This window comes from Pteropus alecto, unplaced genomic scaffold, assembly GCF_000325575.1.
Source record: "Pteropus alecto unplaced genomic scaffold, ASM32557v1 scaffold269, whole genome shotgun sequence".
NCBI classification, from domain to species: Eukaryota; Metazoa; Chordata; class Mammalia; order Chiroptera; family Pteropodidae; genus Pteropus; species Pteropus alecto.
Window position 1 is genome coordinate 2602331 of NW_006443566.1, and position 18663 is coordinate 2620993.

General features: G+C 36.0%; 1 long non-coding RNA gene across 1 annotated transcript in view; it reads right to left on the bottom strand.

Annotated features, from left to right (window-relative positions):
• The window catches only part of LOC112472839, a 42088-nt gene extending 41806 nt beyond the window's left edge, over positions 1-282 (bottom strand). Inside the window, exon 1 of the long non-coding RNA XR_003043782.1 lies at positions 183-282. This is a non-coding gene — a long non-coding RNA (uncharacterized LOC112472839). The remainder of the gene's footprint in view (positions 1-182) is intronic.
• Positions 283-18663: the final 18381 nt, after the last annotated feature.

Sequence of the window (18663 nt, forward strand, 5' to 3'; positions counted from 1 at the left end):
GAGGGCGCGCTCCCACTCTGGGCGGGTACCTGTCCCTTCGCCACGTTCGGCGGCTCCCCGGATCGCCCCAGGACCTGACGCCCCAGGACCTGACGCCCCATAGCCACTACCAACAACGGGAAAGAGAGCAGCAGGGCGAGCCCCGCAGGCCCGGGGATCTGCAGGAATCCTCCGAAACTTACAGTTTTCCTACAGCGTGCGCGTCACGGCGAGGTGACGTCACGGGACCCGGCGTTCGGGGAGGTCAGGCCGCGGGACGCGAGACCGCTAGGCCCCCATGGCTCCGCCCCCAGCGCGCCAGCAGGCGACACGAAAAAAAAAGCTCCGCCTCCGTGGTGGGGCTCTGGGCGCAGTCGCAGAGGGGCTTGCGTGGCCGCCTCCTGGCGCGGTGTGGCGGTCAGGACGCATAGGGCGGGATCTGATCAAGAGAGCATCGCTCTAAGCCTGTGTGGGTGTGGGTGTGAGCGCGCGCCCGCGTGCGCGTACAGACAGGAGCAATAGAAGGGGGCGAAGACCCCAGGAACACAGTAAACCAGCTATTGGTCAGGGAGTTGAAGTAGGACGCCAGAGTTGTGAGGCAGATTTTCCACAGACATTGCTGTCTTTCCCTCACGTGTTCGTTAAAAGTTCTCCACGTGTGCAGACTGCCATTTGTTCTCCATCAGGTGCCTGCAGGTCCTCCGCCGGGAGGCGTCAACTCTCCCACAGGCCCTCGCCGCCACCCTCCCGGGGCTCCGCCTCTGTCCCGCGCTCCGCCCCTGTCCCGCGCTCCGCCCCAACCGGACTGGCCCCTGCTCGGACCCGCCCACTCCAGGCTCGGACCCGCCCCTTTGAGTCCGCCCTTCCGGCTCCTTCTAGCTCAGCAAGCTGACACCCACTTACCGCGCTCTGTCTCGTTTCTTCCTCTCCTCTTTTCCTTTGAGGTTTTAGCCTCTTCTGCTCATACTGGATTTCCCGTTTTTAGCTACTTACGCACTACATTTCACCTCTATTAAATTTAACAAACAGTGGTCTGTGTAATCAAATATGTACACTTCTTCGCTAATGTCAACGGTCCACCTCCTCTCACGTGTTGTTATCTTCCTGTGCCCAATCCAGGGTTACTACACTTTTACAATCTTACAAATGACAAATTCTGGTTAAAAGATGGCTCAGTGGGAGGTGAAAGGAAGGCTTGAAGAACATTATTTCTGGCTTATAGAATTCTTAGAATACTCGAGAGCAGAAAAAAATAAACGTTATGGTAAAAAGTGGCTTGGACAACTGTCGGGGAAAAATAAATGGGAAAAACAGACTTTGGAGATAGACTCTAAGGAAGAAGTGTTTAAGGTAGCAAGGATCACTTGTAAAAACTTAACTTGGAATCACAATAGCCAGATCAGACCTGGGATTTTGCCAGGCAGATCCAGTCAAAATAAAACCTGAAACAATGGTTTGTTTACACTCTCATTGAAAATATTGTAGTATTTTCATAGGAAAGAATAATGACAGGGGAATGTTAGCCTTTAACTCTTGACATCTAAGCTAGTTAAAAATAAACACGTATTATTCAGGAAAAATCTACTTAAGTAATTAAAATTTTTAAAACTTTCTGATTTTCATGGTATTTCTACATTGTTTTAATATAATTTCATACAAGGTTTTAATGAACATTATGACTGATGTAAGAAATTCATAAAGTTTGTACATGATAATTTTAATTATAAGATCTTTGTTCCGTGGAGCAGTTATAGAAAAAAATAACACTTTAAAAGTTCTACGTGTTTTTAAAATAGCAATATTTATATTTTTCCGTGTAAAATAACAATTTTAAGAAACCTTTAAATTGTTAATTGCATTATTTACATGCTTAGAAAATGTTTTATGTATGTCAGCCCCAAAACTGGAATTCACTTTTAAAGAGAGTCTAGATACACCTGTCAACCAACGATCGCTGCCACTAATCCAATACCAACAAGAATCTTCAATCTGGGGTGCAGCATAAGAAGAAACTTTATTCAGGTAAACAATTTGCAAACCCAGGAAACACATCTTCTGTTAGAAACCCAAAGTTTGCTCCCCTGAGACAAAGATGAGGGCTACTTATGTAGAAATGAGGTCAGCCCTGGTCTCTGATTAATCCATTTTTATGCAAATGAGGAACCCAAATTTGCTCAGTTTGATTGGTTTAAATAGCACATTCTGATTGGTAATTATGGAGCTGCTCTGCTTGGTCCATAAAGATGCATATGAGACTATAGCTATACAACTCCTGTTGGACAGGGCAGATCTCCACCCATTGGTCAAAATATTATTCCAGGAACTCCTTTATAAAGGTCAGCTCAGAAGGCAGAAGCAGTGCTGGAGACTTGTCAGCTCCGTCTGTGGCTTTTCCTGAATATGTAGTGTGTGTGTGATAGACCTCTGCAAATAATGGCTGCTAGACTTTGATAATGAATATGGGCCCTGTTAACTACAAGTCCTTTAGGGAAGGTATATTTCTTCTTGGGGTCAACATACCTCTGGGAGTATCCCACAGGTAAATGTTATCTGTCATTTTTTGGAGTGAAAATAGTTAAGAAGTATACACTAAATGTTTTAAATATGCAATGCTAGTGCCTTTATAAAATGGTATGACAGAATACATTCTTTTCTTCTTGTCTTATTATTCAGTATTTTCTCTCCCAAGATTTCTCCCAAAACAAAAACCTCCTGTGCTACTAGATGCGGTAAAGAATATGGCTAATGAAAGGTTGACAAGGTGAAAGGGTACCCAAACAGAGAGAGGAACAGAGAGAGGGATGTCAAGAAGAAATTTGTGGGGAAATACACAATCAGATTCAGTCAAATTTCTATAACAAACTGTAATCTGATCTAGATAAGTAACCAGGAGTGAAGATCAAAGAGTATTGATATTAGAAAGAGGAACTGTAAGGGGAACTTCTTTCTTTAAGAAAATAAAATCCTGGATGTTCAAGGGTTAACACTGAAAGGACTAATGATCTCCACTCTAGCTCTTAAGGTTTCAATTTCCCCTGGTGGTCCTTCCACTTTGATATCTGCTATCCCTAGCAAGCTGGCTTCCAGAGCCCACTAATTCATAACTCTTCCCTTAGTCTACTTAGCAAACTCAGAAAACCTGAAACAATACTAGGGGAAAATAAAATAAGAAAAAATATAATGGCAAATATTTATTGAGTATTTCTATGTGCCAGGTACTGCATTATCTCATGTAAGCCTTGCAACTAGATAAGGTAAGTGCTGTTATCTCCATTTTACACAAGACAAACAGGGTGCAGGAGACTAAGTCAAGTGTCCCATGTCACACAGCCTCTAAGTAGCAGAGTCAAGATTTGAACCCATAATTCAAAACCCTCAGCCATAACCACAGATCTGTATCAAGTTTCATATAACAAAGTACAAATAATGCAAGAAACAGACCTGGAAAGTCCAAGATATGGAAATTCTAGCTCCAAAAATCGATCACTATATAGGTCCATCTTCTTCATTATTTCCCAGGCCTATCTCCATATTCTGCTTCTTATCTCATTTTTTAAGGTGCTTATCATGACCCACTAAGTTGATTTTGTGACCCATTAATGGATTGCCACCTTGAAAAATGCTAATCAGAATCCAAAATATAAAAGATCAGATTGTATCCATATGTAATAAGGGTAACTTTTTCCAGAACACAATTTTGAGAAAACTGTTTTAATATCGTATGTATATTCTGGTTTGCTGTGTTAATGTATTTCTTACTAGGGATCTCAATAAAAATTTTTTAAAAAAATATTATTAATGCCACCCTTTGCATGACTTCTATGCATATTTTGTCATTCAGGATCAAGACCAAGAGAAACCAAATTCTACCCTGCAATTCCCTCACATTCCTCTCGGCTCCAGGATCTAGCCTCGGAGATCTCTTCCCAGGTAGCCAACACAATAATCAGGTCACTTTTACATCCAGAAAGGCTCTTGTTTTCAAGAGTGTACTAATAACTTAACAATTCAATAAACATCCATAAAACAAGACTTAAACAGAATAAAAGAGAGGTTTTTCTGAGAAAGGGGCAGAAGTAGGGAGCTTGTTGGAAAGAAGACCTGGAACAGAAATTGGAGAAGGAGGTATGTATTCTCAATAATCACATAGCCTTGCACACGTATGCTGTTAACACAGTTTGCAAAGTATTTCATGTCTCGTTTTATCACCTCTCTGCCCCCATCCCTTTACATAGTTAATTCTCCCCCATCCTTTTGGTCTTTACTACAGATGGTGGTCACAGTCACTTTTAAATTACACTTAAAAGTAAGCCGTGAAGCTATGTAGAATATATTTAATAAGTCTAATTTTAGTGAGATTCTCTTGTCCAGTCATACAATCGATACTGCTATTGACATTAGTCAGGATAAGGTTTGGTTGGAAATGACAGAAAAACCGCCAAGATAACAGCCTTTAGCAAGATCAAAGTTTATTTCTTTTATGTGTAGAAATGTCTGGATATAGGTGATCCAGGACGAGTTTGCCCATGGTGGTGTCAGTGACTCAGGTGCTTTCCATCTTGTTGCTCAGTCATGCATTACCTACATTCCCAAAGTCACCTCATAGTCCAAGATGGCTGCTTAGCTCCCATAATCCGACAGAACGCAAGGAGAAAGACCAGAATATTCTATACCTAGTACTCCTTAAACCCCACTTTTTTCAAGAAGCTTTCCTTAACTAATTAAAAGACTGGTCTGGTCATTTCTCTTCTATATTCACTTAAAACCTACTTGTACTAGACTTCAGTCATTTAAATACTCCATCATCATGATCGTTCTTAAAGCTAAAACAATGGTTTTCAACCTTAACTACACATTAGAGTTGCCTGAAAAAACTTTAAAATGAAAAGCAAGTCTCAGGTGATACTGGTAGCCCAGGATCCACACAGTAGTTGCTCACTTAACATTGTCAATAGATTCTACAACTTTAAGCAAAATGTCATATAATGAAACCTGTTTTATTATATAAAGAAATATGATAGTTCCTGTGACTCAGGTATCATGAAACAAAATTGTAGGTGGATGTGACAAAAGCTGATATATGTGCAGGAAAACACCTTGCATTTTAATAACACAGGTTATTAAGGTCCTACGGTGTCTCATCAACGTCATAGTGAACCGATGTTGAACAAACATATAATGAAACCTGTTTTACCATAGGCTTATTGATATAAACAAGAGTTAAGGTCCTACGGCATCTCATCAACGTCATAGTGAACCGATGTTGAACAAAACTACCTTGAATGAAAGGAAATTATTCAAGGACGTGCTATACTTGGCAAACAACTGCAAAGGTGAGAAAAAGACTGACCGTTATGGTGCAGGGTGGGCGAGCAGTGTGCTGGGGAGGGGATTCACACCAATCGTAGTTTCTGTCAGTGGTTCGCTTGTACACAGGGCCCTAAGAAGTATGTGAGCCCAGGGAAGCTAGACATCAGGAAGTCCAGCCTAGGATTCTGGACAGATAGTCCTGAGGCCAAACGTGATCCAGAAACATGAGGCTTCATATCTGTGGATGCACCACACAGGCCCATGGGCCTGGATGACCAGGAGTGGCAGCCACTAGGCACTGAAGATCTGAGGCTCTTCCCCACTTTGGAGGTGGTGGGGAGTGGGAATTGTGTACAACCCCAAGGAAGGGACTAGGACCCAGGAAAATTAAGATAGATAGGTGATTTACGATTGATAGGTAGGTAGGTAGGTAGGTAGATAGACATAAAGACAGACAGCATTTTCAGCCTCTCTAGTGTGGAAGTTGAGAGAGATTGTATTTAATTTAGAAAAATAAAAGAAATATGATAGTTCCTGTGACTCAGGTATCATGAAACAAAATTGTAGGTGGATGTGACAAAAGCTGATATATGTGCAGGAAAACACCTTGCATTTTAATAACACTTTATGGTCATATATAAATTCTCATCCTCTAACTACCCGTTAGAGTGAATACAAAGCAGAGAAGTAATGTCAGCAGAAATTTAGTATGATTCCTAAAGAGCCGCAATCATAGATGATGAGACCCACACACAGAAAGATGCTTCTGTTTTTTGACTCTTACAGTTGAGAAAAATGTCAAATATTTTCCTAGCTAGACATTTTCTTGCTATTAGTATCTCCTTATTTATAGAAGCAAAAGTAGTTTTTCACTTTAAAATTTTATTTCTTCCAAGGCTATCCAATTAAGTGGGCACTTAACTACAATTTTACTTGTATACACACATGCACACTCCAAAAAAATAGTTGCCCATTTTATACTAACTTGTTTTGAATTTTTCTTTTATATATTACTTTTAGAGGCTTCGTTAAATTTAAAATATTATATTATCCTTGTCACTTAATGTAGACCAGTTTCTTAATATGGGCTGGGGATCAATTCACCAGTAACAGAAGCATTAAAAATACAGTTGTTTAATTCCTAGATTTCCCTCTCTTTAAATAAAATTAGGTTATTTATACAAATAAAATAAAACAAAAACACACACACACAGAGCCTGGTACAGGACTATCAGTCCTTCATTCAATGAGTGAATACTGAAGGTTATACAAAAGAACTTTTCTGAGAAATGACAAGAACTGAAGAAAATAAGACCTGGTGGCCATTTATTTTTATATTTCACTTTTTTAGGGTTGCTACACATAGATAAAATTCAGAAATAATAAATGTATAATTCGATGAGTTTTAAACATACAGCCATATGCCCATCATGTAATTACGATGTATATTGTAGAATATTCCCATCACCCAGAACATTCCCTGTACCACTTTGTGGTCAGTCTCATCCTGCACCCTGACCCCTAATACCAGTGATTCTTTTGCCTTTATAGAAATAGATTCATGTATATAGAATTATATAGTCTTTTGTGTCTGGCATCCTTTACTTAGTACAATGTCTGTGAGATGCATCCATATTGTATCAGTGGTCCAAAGCTGTTTTATTGCTGAGCAGTATATGATATTATGGATACATCACAATTTATTTTTCCATTCACCTGTTGACAGATATTTATTTTCAGTTTCTGTCCATTATAGATTAAACAGCCATAAACTTAAGAGTACAACTCTTATAAGTTTTCATTTGTTTTGGATAAATACTTTGTAATGGGGCTGGATTTCATAGTATATTCTTAACTTTATAAGAAACTGCCAAATTGTTTTGCAAAGTGGCTGTAAATTTTACATTTTCATCATTCCTGTTTGAGAGTTGTAGTGCCTTCACGTTCTCATCAGCATTTGAAATTGTCGATCTTTCAGCCCTTCTATTGTTTATTTTCTAGTGTTCTGTCTAAAAAAGCTTGGACTAACCCACGGTCGCAAAGACGTCCCTTGTGATTTCTTCTAGAAGTTTTATAGTTTTAGCTTTTATATTTAAGACTATGATCCATTTTGAGTTAGATTTTTGAACAGCCTACGAGTTGAGGTTCTTCTTTTCCCCCATATAGATAACCAGCCGTACGAGTACTATTTGTGAAAAGACCATCTTCACCCAATTATTAACGTGGTACTTTTGGCATGATCAGTTAACTCACTCAAGACCATCCTCACTATGGTCAGGTTTAGGAAAACACACACACACACACACACACACACACACACAATTTAAAAAAAAAAAACAATAAAAAAACATTGCTCTGACACCTCTTCAGGACAGAGACACTTGTTTTACTGGTTGTGTTGGTTGTGGATTACTCACAGCTTTGTCCCTATCCAAGAATTGCTCTCACCTGCAGGAATCAGCCTTGCCGAAGGCTACCCCTCCTCTTTGGGGACTGCTTGCATCCAGAGACCTCTCAGTATGAGTAAGAAGGCCTGGTCACCTAGCCTCAAGTTGGGACAATTCTGAAGGGCCATTTCAGCCATAGAGGTGCTCGTGGGATCTGCTGCAGCTTCTGATGCATCTCTGTACCGTTCCCCAAATTATTCCCCCTATGAATTGCTTCATGCAAGGGGTTTCAGGGACTATTTCTTAGAGAGTCTGACCTCTGATCATCTTAAAGCTGATTATGTTACTACTCTGCTTAAAATCTTTTGCCTACAGACTGCAGTATTAACTCCTTAACTTGCTATACAAAGGCTTTCATTGTCTAGCTCCAATCCATCTTTCACTCCTCAGCTTTCTCTGTCACCATTGACTTTGTCCTTTGGACAACTTCATATATCTATATCTCAAAATTCCTCATACCCACTTCTTTGCATGTGGTCTTCTCTCTCTCTCAAGGATAAATGTTTTACTTTCTGCTTATCCTTCTGTTCTGCCTTGGATCAGATGTCACCTGGTCTGGAAAGTCTTCTCATTTTTTTTCCCACAGCATCATGTAACCCTTTATATAGAACTTACCATCTAATGTTGAAACTGACTTATTTACCTCTCTGACCTTCCTGCTAAATTGTGACATCCTCTGCAAAGGGACTGAATACTGAACCCTGTGCCATCTTCAGTAGATTATAGATTTTTAATACATTTTTGGTATATGAATGAATAATAAATGTCAAGATAAGCTGGACATGGTAAAACATATTAAACTTTTGGAACTATCTGGTTGCTATATCTGGTTCCTGGTATCTTATATCTAGATTATCATGTATCTTCTTTAACAGAGTCTGTATTTTTTTTTTTTCATCTTTTTTGAATTCTTGACCACCATGTTGACTAGCAATGAATCCTGGCAAACACTTCAAGATGAAATGAAATCCAAACCTCAGGTTTTAAAAGTTAGTTCCTTGTATAAAAAAGAGGACTGGGGATGACTGGGGGATGGAAACAACAATGATTTGGTGGGGGGAGGGAAGAAAGTGAGAGAGAGAGAGAGAGAGAGAGAGATACAGAGATACAGAGACAGAGAAAGCAGGAGATAGTCATTGAAGTAATTTTGTTTTTAAGTAGAGAAAGAACAGGAGAGAGAGAAGAGAGAGAGAGAGAGCGCGCTCATTAAATTGTATTGACTGGTGAGAGACTGGAAATTTTCTTCCCATTCCCAAGAGGCTTATTTTTTATCTTTCTTTTTCACACTGCAAGGTGTCAAATTAAATTGCAAAGTTAATTCTCATCACTAAGGAAAGGATTCTAAATGTATTAATTAAGGATTACTAGGCATTTTAATTTCATTCATGAGAATGGAAACAATGATTAAACAATCATTTGTTCTCTTTTACATATTTATGTTATTTTAGAATATTACAATTTAACATTAATACTTTAGACTCTAGGTTCTGAGACTTGGATGACTAAAATAAGAGCTGTGTTTATTGATAAATTTGATTTTATGAATTATGATACTGGAGTTCCCTTGAGAAATTATGTTCCTTTCTTCGAAGATAAAGTCCTTAACAGGATGAGATCCTATCTTGCAGGAAACCATGAATTCACTGTGGAGAAGAATGATTTGGATTTCACTCTGGGAGAACATGAAGTACCTTTTGAATACTTTACTGTCTCTTTCAGTGATTTATCTTATGCATGAAAATAATCTTTGCGTTTCAAAACACAAATCTATATTTATAGAAATTGAACAGTTGTTCTTCAAGAAAATCTAAGAGAAAGAAAAACCAAATGATTTCTTTTAGGTAAGATCACAATATAAAAACCAGGTAAAAATGAAAAGAGCATTGTATCTTTGAAAATTTAAGTAGTTAATGATAATGTCAGAATTCTTATTTTAAACAGTGAGGTATTCATTGAAAAAATTGAAATTGTTGTCTTTTTACAAATGAATGTTGAGGAGATTTTACATTGTAAATTATGAAAATGAATCTGAAAATAAAATTATAATCAATTAAAATGAAAGAATGTTTCTTTTTCCAAATTTGCTTTGGCTTTAACATTTAGTTTGGACCCCTCTGTTACTTTCTCTCAGTAAATAAACCATTCTAATTTATAGATAATATTAAAAATATATAACTGCACTGAAAGGAAACAACATTGGAAGTTAAGGTGCTTTGAGCAAAACTAAATTATTTCACTTCAAATGGCACCACCAATTGGAGATTTTTATTTTTTAATTAAATAATGGGATTTTTTTTTAACAAAATAAAAGCTTTAGTTTTTTAGACATAGAAAATATATGTGTATAAATGCACATTGTCCCCTTGTCACCTTGACAGACAGAGATTGTTATTAACAATAGTGTCGTACAGGCATACAAGGAGTCTGGAATTCTGTCTCTGTTAAGATTTAAATCCTGCCAGTGGTTAGCAGCTGTTTTAAATTTACGAGGACAGGAGTGAGTTAGCGACATTTTGTAAGGAATAAATAAGCCCTCAGCACACACCAATTGCTGGTAAATTCAGAAAATGATAAACACTCTTCTGTGAGCAAGAAAGCAAGATAGGAAACACACCTGCAAAGACTTATTTTCAAAACAGAAAAGAAGTTGCTGTGGAACTGAGACATATGCTGAAGTTTCCTATTTTAGTCTTTTTTTCTCCATCCTTTTTCATTCAGGACAGTCTCCTAACTTTAGTTGTTCTCATAAAAATCTTAGAGATCTTGATTTAAATGAAACAAAATCCAAAACTTCACAACTCAAAATGTCAACTTTAATTTTAAAACCTAAGTAATTTTCTATTAACATTTTCTTAATATAATTTTCTTCCTTTAGTCTATGTTTTTTTTCTGTGAAAATAGCATCAACATTTTTTACATAGTGAAACAACAAAAATCAACAAACAAAACCCATCAAAAATAATCAAAAACTGTACAGACAACTGAACAGTCCTTAAGCTGTACAGTAAAGGGGCTGCTAACACTATATTAAAAATAGTACGTTTTATGCTTTATCCTAGGATTGGCATTCTAGAGAGTTGGTGAAAAACTTTGAACAAACCCTCTTCTATAAGTAAATTGTGTGAAATTTTAAACTATTGACTTTTTGTATTTTTAAATATCATATAATTGATGTGAATGAAAAAAATCAGATTTCTTAATAAATCTAATTAACACACACACACACACACACACACACATTCTTCCAACTTACCATTTTAATTTCCTGAAATAGATCCCTGTGTCTGTCACTTAACACCCTTTAACCTGTATGTAATTCTTACTTACTTGTCTTAAATCACAATTCAGAAAACCAATGAAAAGAAGGATCTATATTCAGAGGTAAAGTAAAAATTGAAATGAAAATATAGAACAGTAATGCAGACTATATTTAATATAATCAAACTGTAGTTCTATGCTATAATTTACTTCTAAAATCAGATGACTGTCATCAAAATAGCTTCCTATATTTGTGGCTTCCAAAACTTTGTATAGGTTTTTGCCATTATCAGAAGTATGATACACACACACACAGAAAACACATAGGCTGAGGTAAATAAACTGAACTGAATTGATGAAATGCATTTTAGTTCACTTTAAAGCTACATAATAATTTAAAATACAGTATTTTCTCAAATAAATCCAGCCTAAGCTTTATAAAACTGTGTTTCAGTAATAAAAATATATGTCAATTATTCCTTACAATGAAAATTAGAGTTATAAACTTTGGGGCAGTAGGGAAGGTAAACAAAAATAAATAGTAAAATAATGCCTATTACTATGTTTTACATTACTGCTTCCAAATATGACATGAGGATGTGAGAACAAAAAATCTTTTGTAATTCTGATCATAAATGTCAATAATTACCTTCCAAACCACATAAAATTAGAAACTAGAATTAAAACAACAACAACAAAACAAATAGGGGAAAAACTTTCTGGATGCCACTTCAGTTTATGTTCTTTCCATTTCAATAGATTTTTCCTTCTTATTGTTACTGGGTTGAAAAAAGTTTGTCCTATAGTATTATTTCTATATAAAATTTGGGCCTGCCTATGATCTCTCCTTTATATTGCAAAATCCTTGGTGGTAAAGGATAAATTTTTACATATCTGTCTACCAATATTTTGCTGTGCACACAGAAGTTCCTTAAAATGCAATTTAACAAACAAAAATAATAACACATCTTGTCCTTAAACTTAATCACAAAGACATATATATATATATATATATATGTCTTTATATATATGTGTCTTTATATATATATAAATAAAGACAGTTGTTTATATATATATAAAATAGCTGTTTGAAAAGAAGGATTCAAGCAAAGCTAAATCATAGAAAATAGTTGCTAAATCCTTTAACTAGTTCTGAAGGATTTGAAGGGGCAACATGATAACCTCTGAAGTCTAGTTCAAGTCTTGAATCTGTGGGAGTGAAGCCTCAGAAGCCTGGAAGCCCTAAACCATGGAAATCTAATTTTGAATTAAATAAAAAGCATTTTGTCGAAAATAGTTTCATACATTAAGAATCCTTGATGTCTATTTCTACTAATTGTCTTTAATCTTCTGGAAAAAGAAACAATTTTGATATAATCTACATCATAAAGCATAACACAGTAACACAAAAGTATATAAAAGTAATTATTGCTAATAACTAAATATAAAGAGAGTTTAAGGAGACAAAATCAGAAACAATTTAAAAGATGTCAGCATTATGAAATCAACACATATACATTGAAAAATTTTGTTAATATTAATTTTGTTTTGTTACATATTTTAATTTCTTATAAATATTAAATGTGTGAAATTAGAATTTATATTATAGAATAACTTATTTTTTCAAAAAGTTGACTACTTTAGATCTATTAAGTGTGTTTATTCATTCAACATATGTCAATCAATGCCCTTGCAAAATACTGTGATATTGACATATAGGAGAAAAGTATTACTAAGGCATTGATTTTCAAGGATATTTCAAGTTGATAGAGGTGATAAGATAAAGGGAAACAAGTAATAATAATATAAGATATAAAACTAAGTATTATTAAATTTCAGTAATGAATATAAGTGTTAAATAAACATTTAGCAATTTAAACTTAGCAATATAACTATAAGCCATGGCCAAGTAGGTTTATTAAGTGAATTAACATATACACAATTCTTAGAACATATGTAGTAAGTGCTACAAATGCATTAAATATTAGCTATTTATTCCAGAAATATAAGGATAATTCAACATTATGAAAAATAGTTTATAAATTAACAATTAACAAAGAAAAATGCATTTGTCAATATGTACAAAAACTTATTTGATAAACTTCAGCAGCAATTAACCAAAAACCAAAAATGAGCAACCATAATGCTAAAAGGTGAATGGCTAAAGCCATCATTACTAAAATAAATAAATAAATAGAAATATCTGCTTTATCAAACAGGGGTCAGACTGATCAGGCAGAAGCCACACCAGTTACTTTAGCAGAGAAGATTTGATATAAGAAATACTAAGTAAATGCTGAATTATTCACTAAGTAGTTTTTCAAAAGAGAGAGATCTTGGGATCACAGAGGTAGCAATGGTAGAAAGCAGCTACCACCTTACGATTGAGTGGAATCAAGAAGAAAGGTTGGAATTATTAAAACTTAGAAGCCTGGAGAAGGGCCCTTGAGGAAAGGAAACACAGACCTCTGATATCTCTGAGTCAGGGTAAGGGGGTGCAATGAGGTGGAAAACTGTTCATGGGATTCTCTTGCTGCTATGGAAAGGAACTGCTGCTGCCGAAATGAGGACACATTGGTACAATGATGCTTATAAGAACAGGGAGCAAATAAGAAGCCCTCAGAAAACAAACAGGATCTCTAGCCTGTGATCTCTCTGTCTGTGAACTCTTTGTCAGCAGTATTTCACAGGGAGACAACTTGCAAAGCAAAAATGTGGTTTGCAGAGTTCCAGCCCCAGCACCACAAGCATAGTATCAAAGGGTAATTTGGGAACTAAGAGATGATACCTTAATAAATGACATGTTTGCTATCATCATTATTTTTCAAAATTGTTTTGGAGTCTTAGGCTAATGCCAAAGGTAAGAAAACAAAATAATCAATAATAATTAATATAAATACTGGGCGTGGGGGAAGGGACAAATTCATTTACTTGCAAGAAGTTGTGTTATACCTACAAAACCTAAGAAACTATATTAAATTATTTTTAAAATTAAGAGAGTAAGGTAAAGTGGCAGGATATAATATAAATACACAAATATGAATTTTTCTCTGTGCTTGTTGCATCAGTTAACTTTGTTGTATAACAAAACAACCCTAATATTGCAGGTACATACAATAGCAAACATTTATTTTTCACTAATGTTCCATGAGGGCTTAGGGCTGATGTTGGGAGACATTCTTCCATGATTCTCTTGTGTTTCTACATGTCTTGCTGGGTATGCTAAGCCTTCAAGACCCTTATCATTTTTCAGGATTGTGAGCCACCTCAAGGGTGGAGTTAATTTCCACCTCAGGAGGAAAGAACAGTCTTGCTCACTGCTTGCTATGAAATAATAAAATTACAAGTTTAGTGTCCCCTCGTAATGCAACCTACTATGTGTTCAGGTATCCATCTGGGCCCCTTCACATTGCCAGTGTTTGAGACTCAGGTAGTCAACACAAACATGCTGACACTCTGGGCTGCTATCTTTTGTCTCTGATCCAGGGTTTAATTGTCTTCTACAGCATCCATGAAACTGGCAAATTAATATCTTAGCTTGAAATAAGGTAAAATGTGAGCCCTTTCACAGTTCTTGACAGTTGGCTGCTACTCTGCTCCAGGCTATGGGTTGGTTGAGGGTCTGCCTCACAGGCATTCTTATTCCAGGATCTAGGTGAAGGGGCAGCCCCTACCTGGACACTTAATGCCAGAGAGCAGAAGCTCAAGAGGCCAAGTGTAATCACACAATTGAATTTAAAGCTTCTGTTTAGATGTGTTTTTGTCATGGGCCAAAGCAAGTCACACAGGCCAGCCCAAATAGGGATAGGAATTATGCTTTACCTCTAAGAAGGTATTGCAAATTATATCCAATAAACATGGATGTATAATCCTTTTATCATAGAGGGAGTAAATAATGACCAATAATACAATCACCACACTAGTGGTAACCAGTCAAATATAAATGAAAATAGACCCCATTTTTCATAATAGAAAAAAAAAACCTATAAAAAGAATAAATTTAACAAAAATTACAATATCTATGTAAAAATCTTTATTGTTGAAAAGCATAAAATAAAACTCAATAAATGAAAACTATACCATGTTACCAAATGGAAGCATAGTATGATTTTAAAAATTCCTTCCCTATCTTAATATATTTAAAGCTAATTGAATCATTCTCTTAGTTCTTGGTGTTTTTTAAAATAGAAATGAATTACATGTCTATATGGACCAGGGGGTCATCCATGAGAAACTGTTAAGTAATAAAGGAAGTTGCAGGAAAATGTGCATTATAATACTACTTTTATAAATTAAAAATACTACATATTATATTATATTAACACACATACTTGTGTGTTAATATAAATACAAATGTACGTTTGTAGGATCATGAAGAGTAGGGTTGATAGATAACTTGATTTACCTCAGAGGGCTGACTTTGTAAGAGACTAGAGGAATAATTCTTTTTTTCTTTTAATTTGCCTGTATGGTTTGCCAATACAGTTTAGTCCAACAGCAAACAAATCAGAGAATCATAAAAATATTTTAAATTTTGTCTAAGTCTCCATTAAAAGGTGGCATGTTTTAGGTTGCTGAAAGAGGTATATAATATAACAAAAAATATTTTGCTTGTTGAGCTCAGGTTTGAGGGGAAAGTAGGCAGTCATCTTCTGCCATAAGCATCACTTTACTCTTCAAAATCAGCTTGGCACTCTTGAAAATGTTTCTTATTAAATTTTTTTCTATAAGGCAACTGAAGATGGCAGTGAAAACACAAATCTGATGAAGCTCGCTTATTTATCAAGGTTAGATCCAGGTTTACTGCGAACCACAGGGTTCCACTTTTTTATGCCTAAAAACCAATTAAGGTACTATATAGCTCCTACCTCAGCTTTAATGACATTTCAATCCGATCCACACAAATCTTATTTTTATATGGATAGACTTTATTATTAGAGTGCAATTCTCTGCAGTATGTAATATTAAATATCAGAACATATTAAGAAGTAACTATAATGGCTATAAAGATTTTGTTTAAAGTAACCTTTTTAATCGCTGGAGGACCAAACTTTACAACGCTGGAGAAATTCTCAGGAACCTACGCATTCTGAGTGATGCCAAAAGATTATTGAGAAGATATTTTGAAGCTGTTCCAAAATTTTCCTTTCTCACATTCTACATTAGAATGCATTAGAATGTCTTACCTGATACCACACTTTGAGTTTTGCAAGAGATCAAATCATAGCTTTTTCATGCTATAAGCTTTATGCATCTTACGACTGACCGAAGAACTTTGTGCCGCACCATGTGTTTATATGTTACTTGTGGAAGAAAGAACCTGTTTCTCAAGCCTTTGGGCTACAACCAAACCTAATAATGTCTTTGAAGCCCTGTCAAAATTCTTTGGAACAAATGAGCTTTAAAAAAATTGGTAGGAATGTACATTCATGATGCTCCAGTAACACAGGGTTCACAGTGAAGAATTCACCCGGGGAAAAAAATCAGTTATTCACTGCTAAGCATCTAAAATCCTGCCCAGCAATCTATGAGAATTAGAATTATTCATATCATTATCAAGGTAGTCAACCCCATGAAAAGTGCTTTTCGAATATTTGAATGTTCGTGACAAAGTTCTTAACGTTCTCTCCTGAAATTTATTAGTTAGCAAAAGGAAAGCTATTTGGATGAAGAATGAGGGGGTCTTATTTTTAGAACATCAAAGAAACTCCTAATTACTTCAACCTTTCAAAACTAATAACTCTCGTTGACATTGGCCATATTTGGCAGATATATTTGGAATTCTGTATACGGAACCTGAAATTTTAAGAGGTAAATACCAATATTAATATGTGTTAAGTATACTTCAGGCAGCTATAACCGAAATCCAGCTATAGAGAGAACAAATTATTGTTTAAAAATGGTCTCTTCTCTTTCTGACTTAATTCTTAAAGCAATTTCAGGGGGAAAAGATGTAAAATATCATCTAATCTGCTTGTAAGATAAATTCAGGTAGTATTTTCCTCAATCATGGCAGAAAATTCCATTTGGAAGTTCGCAAGGAAATTTTTACTCTCTAACATTTCATATTTGCCAAACAATCCCCAAGAGAAGATTTAAGGAACAAATTTGATTTCACTGTAACTTTCGGAAAATAATTTGGAAAATTTTTGGTTAAGATAGGTTCTGATTTTACCCAAAATAAGTGAGCAGGCCTTGCATGCCCTTATCCAATTTTTATTAATTATATTTGTGAAACTTTTTAATTTAATGTTTACATTTCTGGCTCAGAAAACAAAGCAGCATAATAGGCTTGATGTTAAAAATGGCCTGTATTGTGTTCTTGCTTTCCAACTCTCTTCCCAACTCTCGCTTCCAAAGAAAGCTCAATAACTGGCTCCACATGCATATAAAGTCACATAACTAAGCCTAAAAATGTAGGTCTCAAGTTAAAAATCAAATTTTTCTTCTAAAATACAATTGCCTTTATTTGTTTTAATTTTTATATTTAATAACTCTACAATTTAAAATGGAATCAAAGGAAACCATGATTTCAAATAAAGGATGTCGGTTAAAATGAATCTTGCCTCACTTTTTGCTGCTTCAGGGAATACACTCTCATCTGTAGCAATATGGAGCTGATTGAAATTCCCCGTATACATTGTGTATTTTGTACTTCTGTGCCTTCTAAATTTATGCTTTCCTTCCCTAAGATTCACTTTTCCTCAACTCATTAACTAAGCTAATTTCTCCTTGACCTTTACATCTCAGATCAAGTAAGTCGCTTACACTAAAAAGCTTGGTTCAGACGGAGTGGCCTTTCTTCCGTCTTCCACAACACCCTACTCAGACTTTTACCCTAGCATTTTCCACAAATGGTGCACTCCATGCTCCCCAGCATGATATTTTATTTGATTTTACATGCGCAGCCCCTCTCAGAGTGTCTGTTGCTTGCTGGTCTCTCATTATATCACGGTCGCCCAGTATTCATAGATAAATACATGCAGGTAATCATGTCACAGCGAATAGAGAGGAGCCGATGGGTAACTAGGTAGTAGATATGGTGAGTAGTCAGGAAAAGCTATACCGAAGAGGTGATACCAGACAGGATTCTAAAACCAAATAGGCCATGCCACATAGAAGACTAAGTTGAAGAGAGCATGAGGGGAGAGAATCTCAGACAGGGAAAGGGTATGTAAAGAAACGAAGGGAAGGAAAGAAGGAGGGAGGGAGGGAAGGACGAAATTAGAAAAGAAGAAAGGATAGAAGGTGGACAGGAGGGAAGATATTGGCAAAGAATCAAAGAAGTACGAGGAGTTTTAAGACAATGAAGAGTGGTGGGAATTGTAGGAAACTGGAGGGTATATGCCCCATCTAAAGAGGGGAGCCCTTACAAGATTTTTAGAGATACTTTTCATATAGGAATTTGGAGCCTAATGTTATCACGTCTTGTTTAAGAGAAGCTGGCAATTGGATATGAAATATCCCAGTGTTTAGATAATGGTAAGGAACTTAAAGTCTTAACATAGGCTAGAAACACACATCCTTGGTCCAAATTTGTCTAATGACTTCTGTTTTATGCCTATAACGAGAAGCACGTAAACTGTGGGAAACAGCTATCTTGACACACCAGGTCAGTGGTCAGGTGGTGGTTTGGGAATGACGTAGAAACATCCTTTTTTTTTTTTTT